The 6,000-nt window shown below is 41.5% G+C and overlaps 1 long non-coding RNA gene across 2 annotated transcripts; it reads left to right on the plus strand.

Moving 5' to 3' along the window:
• Positions 1-3,470: 3,470 nt before the first annotated feature.
• LOC149393086 (uncharacterized) lies at positions 3,471-4,581 on the plus strand. 2 transcript variants are annotated; one of them, XR_016299900.1, is made up of 5 exons: positions 3,471-3,538; positions 3,748-3,792; positions 4,082-4,153; positions 4,291-4,375; positions 4,443-4,581. It is a non-coding gene; the product is annotated as an uncharacterized LOC149393086 (long non-coding RNA). The 2 variants fall into 2 exon arrangements; XR_016299899.1 differs by lacking the exon at positions 4,291-4,375.
• The last annotated feature ends 1,419 nt before the right edge of the window (positions 4,582-6,000 follow it).

The raw sequence follows: 6,000 nt of genomic DNA on the forward strand, positions 1-6,000 counted from the left end.
TTAAGAAAAGAAAAAAATAATAATAAAAAGGGAGAAAGAATCAGTTAGAATATACACGTACAAAATTAATATATTTTTAGATTACAAAATATGTATATACATATTCCGTAATATATATATATATATATATATATATATATATAAATAAGTAATATATATATATATAAATATATATCAGCGCATGTGATGCTTTATAAATAATTTAGAGAGTGTTAACTAATGTTCACCTATGAACATATACATATGTGTATACATGTATCCTGGTACCTTCCTGAGAGTTTTTCTTGTAGTATATACGTAGATATATATATCGTTTATATATGTACATGATATATATACATATATATATCACATAATAATAAATTGATTTTGTTTTGAACGATTCTCCCTTCTTTTCAGTAAAGCGTTGATTAATATATATATATTTATATACGTAAATATCTTTAATTGTTAGGGTTTTTGCAAGAGCCACTATAAATAGTTATGATGCGCTGAATCTTTTTCCCTTCCTTCTCCACGCTCAAATTTTTCCATATCCCCTGTTCTATATCTCTTCTCCCACACAAAAAAAAAAAAAAAACCCTAGCCACCAAATTCTCTTAGATTCTTTTTATCTAATTTCTAAAGCTTTAGGAAGCGGTTTCTGTTCATCCTAATCAAGGTAGAATCGTGCACCTTCTATTGTATGGTTTATTTTTATTTTTTTTTCTTGAGCAACATGGTTTCTGGTTCAGATTTTATCAAAACCTAATTTTCATACGCTTACCGTGGTTTCAAAAATCGTGATTTTGCATCGATTCTTTTTGGAAAAGTTAGGTTTAGATGTCCTCTATCTAAATCCTTAATCGAAAAATATTTTTATAAAATATAGAATATTTTCTGATTAAAGTCCGATCAGTGCGCGTACCAGTTTTACAGTTTTGACAAATTTTCAAAATCAATATTTAGACGCTTACCAATTCAGTTACGTTAATTGTTTTAATGCAACTCTTCTTGTAACGTTTATTTATGTATGTCATCTATTCAAAAAAATTAATTTCATAATTTTTGGATCACTTTGATCTATTTTACAAGCGTTACAAATTCATTGTGCAGATCAGGATTTTTCCAAAGTAAATCCTAATATTTTAGTATTTCGTTATTTTTGTCTTTTCTCAAATTTAAAAACTAATTCTGACTTTGTCGATTCAGAGTTTTATTTTTAAAATATTATTTCAGATTTTCTAGAATTTTTCCAGAATTTTCCAGAATGTTAGTTTTTTTCCCCGAAACCCTAATAGCCAAGGGTATTTTAGTAATTTCGCGTCTAATCTCGTTTCTGAAAATTTCCAGAACCTAAAATATGTCTTGAATACTTTTCCCAGCTGATCCCAATAGTCTTTTATTCCGATTAGGTTCCAATTCTCTTATAGCGTACAATTCCTTCGACGATCTACGATCGTAACTCCCGATATCCAGGTGAGAATAATCTCACTACAACACAGATTAGTTCAAAATTAAATATGATGTTTTGTGATTCATGTTATGGTTTGTTTAAAGGTTTATATGTTGGAGTAGGTTTTTCTTTATTTGATAGTGTGATTTATTGTAGTAGTTGGATTTATGTTTGGTCAACTATGCAGCGTTAAGTTAAAGTAGATTTTTTAGAATGTACATGGTTTATATTTTTTTTAGTCATGTATTGTATGAGCATATGTTTGAAAGTTTTTATGTACATGTCATATCAGTATGTAATGTTATCTTAAAAGTGAAAAGATAGAGATAAGCAAGGGAGTCGTATCGCCTCGAGAGGTATTAAGGAGAAGTTTCCCGGGCCGAGGCTCTAATGGAGAAATTTCTCGGGCCGAGGCCCTAATAAGTTTAAAAGATAGAGCGAAGTGTGGGACTTTATAACCCCCACGTCTTCGTATCTAAAGTGTACACTGAAATTGGTACGACTACCCTAGGGGCACCCCGAACTAAAAGTTGATAGAATCAAGAAAAGAAAGATCAAGTTACCGAGTAGTTTCAAAATACTAATAAACGGTTCATGCATTGCATTACTTTATTTTGTGAGCTTTATATTATTCTCGCTGAGCGTAAGCTCATCTTTTCGAAAAAAATTATGCGTCTGTGTTGTAGGTAAACAACTCGCGAAGAACTGAGTAGGGTGGACTAGCGGCGTCGATAGCGAGAGGGCGGGTCATGGTTTCCATTCACGAAATAAGTCTTCCGCTATAAGTTATTAAGAAATAAATTTGATGGTTTTGTTTTCTTTATTAAGAAATATGTTTTCCGCTACAAGTTACGGTTTTCTAGTTCATTGAAAGTTATTTTATGGATTACGTTTTACTTTGCTACTATCTTTGGTTTAAAATCGGTATCTCATATTTTATGTTTTCGTTAAGTACTTCTCAAGATATTTTGAAATGCAATCTATATGTTTCTTTAATGCTTTTGTTTCTTTTTAAGATCTTCAAAATTTTAGTTCACCTTGATTCGATGTGTTTAAAAAAAAAAAAAAAAATTCCTCCAAGTTTTCTAAAGAATTTTCTAAGGTTTAAAAAGTAAGTTAAGTAAGACGGTCCGAAAAGTCGGGTCGTCACAGATCTGTCCTTCGCCGTCAATAAGCTCAGTCAATTCCTCCAAGCTCCGACTGAGACTCACTGGAAAGCGTGTAAACGCGTTCTTCGGTTTGTTAAAGGCACGCTCAACCATGGCCTGATGTTTCGCCCTGCAACTCGGGTAGTCCTTGAAGCCTTCGCCGACGCCGACTATGCGAGCTGTCTCGACGATCGACGCTCCACCACCGGCTACGTTTGCTTCTTCGGTGGAAATCTCGCCGTGTGGTCTGCTTGTAAGCAAAAGGTCGTATCCAGATCGAGTACAGAGTCCGAATACCGAGCTCTAGCTCAAGTCTCCACTGAAGTCATGTGGCTACGGTCGCTCTTGAGTGAGCTAGACGTTCCTCTTGATTCGCCGACGACGGTGGTCTGGTGCGACAATCAAGGTGCTGGATCTCTCGCATCCAACCCTGTGTTTCACGCACGAACTAAGCACATCGAGGTGGACATCCATTTTGTTCGCGACCTGGTCTCCAACAAAACAATTGATGTGCGTTACATCCCAACGGAGGAACAGCTTGCAGATCTTTTCACAAAGGCACTGCCTGAAGCTCGTTTTCTTGAGCTCAGCCGGCGACTACATCTCAGAACAGAGGATCGTCCAGCTCACGGGGGTGTATGAAGGCTAAAGGATGTGTGCCACGTGCAAACACGTGCTTGCCTCCAGTCTGTTACCAGGCTGTTAGAGAGTGCTATGTACACGTCACTTTAGTCAACTAATTATTGTTAGACTAGTCAACAATGTAACGATATACAAATACGATCAACAGATCTCAGAAACAATTAATGAGAATTTCTCAAACTCATTCACAACAAACTCTGATCTCCTTCTCTCTCTCTGAATCTCCTCTTTCCTAATTCTTCACTGGGAGAGACAAATGAGAGAGAAGAAAAATAAGGGAGAAACTCAACGTTTGATCTAACGCCATCCTAAGGTAAATCTCCAATTTTTCTTATTTCTTTACTCGAAAATCAAGAGGAAATTTAAAATTTTCTGAAAATTGGCTAAACAAATATCCAGAGATTTCCAAAGAGTCTGAGACAGACAATACGATTCCCAATTTCATTTGTTGCAATTTCATTAGAGAAAATCATTCCGTTAAACTGAACAACTGATTTTTTTTTTTGTTAATTATGCTCACAGATCTGCAGAATAGAGGAGGATAGCATGGAACCTGGTTTTGCAAGGGTAATCCCTTTATTATTCATTATTGTATCGTCTGTAATTTCATTCTGGTAATTTGGGTTTTCTTGTTTATGAATTAATTAATGATGTGTTGTGAAAAATAATAATTTAGGTTTTTTTTTTTGCCGTCTTAGTTAATTGTATTTTGTTGAAATCTTGCTCATACAAATATTTTGCTCATCGGTTGTTTGACCTCTCTGCTCAAAAGCCCTTTTCTTTATTAATTGTTGATTGTAAAACTCTTTTTTTTTCTTTTCGTTGTTTTGTTGTAAGTTGTTTTAATTATGTGCAGAGTGACATTTTGTTCGTACACATGAGCAACGATCCGATACGGGTCGGCGAAATCGTCATCTTCAACATAGAAGTAAAGCGCTTTCTTTACTCTCTTTATCGTCTAATTTTATTTGAAATCCTTGAACTCTTTTTAGCTGTAACTCAAAGAGAAAGAAAAGTAGTTTGAGACAATGTTACCAAATGTTATGAAATTTGGCTTCATCTTAGCGAATCGCTTCAAAGAGCCCAATTTCTCTTAGATCATCGCTGATCAAGATTGTTATAACTGGTGCTGGTCTTTCAACAAAAATTGGTGTGTGTTTGTAATTCTATATATTAGAAACTTTTTAGAAATTCAGCATCTAATTTTTATTTTACAGGTTGAGAGGGAGGGAGATGAAAAGAGAGAGAATGAGAGAGAAAGAAAGTAAATTTTCATGAAAGATTGAATATATGGAGTAGCTATACCTATATGTATGTATGGATATATATATATATATATATATATATATATATATATATATATATATATACTAGATTGTACCACGTGCTAACGCACCTGTTTAACTAAGTATTAATGGTTACCTCCAGGCCAGGCTCGACCCGAGATCGACCCCCAGGCAAGCTCGACCTCCACGATCTCAACCTCCAGGCCAGCTCGACCTCCAGGCGATCTCGACCCTCCAGGCGAGTTCGACCCTCCATGTGAGCTCGACCTCCCAGGCACGGTTAACATCCAGACGAGCTCGACCTCCAGGCGAGCTCGACCCCCCCGGGCGATCTCGACCCTCCAGGCGAGTTCGACCCCCCGGGCGAGCTCGACCTCCAGGCGAGCTCGACCTCCAGGCAGGCTCGAGACCAATATACTCCGCCAAATCATAAAAACCAGGCGAGACACGTCGCAAGCTCGACCCCCCAGGCGAGCTCGACCTCCAGGAAGCTCTATCCCCAGGCGAGCTCAACCTCCAGGCGAGCTCGACCTCCAGGCAAGCTCGACCTCCAGGGAGCTCGACCCCCTAGGCGAGCTCAACCTCCAGGCAGGCTCGGTCTCCAGGCGAGCTCGACCTCCAGGGAGCTCTACCCCCAGGCGAGCTCAACCTCCAGGCGAGCTCGACCTCCAGGCGAGCTCGGCCTCCATGAAGGCTCGACCTCCAGGGAGTTCGACCTCCCAGGCAAGCTCGGCCTCCAGGCGAGCTCAACCTCCAGGCGAGCTCGACCTCCATGAAGGCCCGACCTCCAGGCGAGCTCAACCTCCAGGGAGCTCGACCACCCCAGGCAAGCTCGACCCACCAGGCGAACTCGACCCACCAGGCGAGCTTGACCCCCAGGCGAACTCGACCCCCCAGGCGAGCTCGACCTCCAGGCCAGGCTCGACCTCCAGGCGAGCTCGACCTCCAGGAAATCTCGATCTCCAGCCAGGCTCGCCTTCCAGGCCAGGCTAGACCCGAGATCGACCCCCAGGCGAGCTCGACCTCCCAGGCAGGGTTAACCTCCAGGCGAGCTCGACTTCCAGGGAGCTCGACCCCCTCAGGCAAGCTGGACCCCCCAGGCGAACTCGACCCCCCAGGCGAGCTCGACCCCCGAGGCGAACGCGACCCCCCAGGCGAGCTCGACCTCCAGGCGATCTCGACCTCCAAGCGAGCTCGACTTCCAGGAAGGCTCGATCTCCAGCCAGTCTCGCCCTCCAGGCCAGGCTCGACCCGAGATCGACCATCAGGCGAGCTCGACCTCCAGGCGATCTCAACCTCCCAGGCAGGTTTAACCTCCAGGCTAGCTCGACCTCCAGGCGAGCTCGACCCCCCAGGCGAGCTCGACCCCCCAGGCGAGCTCGACCCTCCAGGCAAGCTCGACCTCTAGGCGAGCTCGACCTCTAGGCACGCTCGACCTCTAGGCGAGCTCGACCTCTAGGCACGCTCGACCTCTAGGCGGGCTCGACCT

The sequence above is a fragment of the Urtica dioica genome, chromosome 6 (genome assembly GCF_054948205.1).
Source record: "Urtica dioica subsp. dioica isolate 48M chromosome 6, U.dioica_male_clone48M_v1_H2, whole genome shotgun sequence".
NCBI classification, from domain to species: Eukaryota; Viridiplantae; Streptophyta; class Magnoliopsida; order Rosales; family Urticaceae; genus Urtica; species Urtica dioica.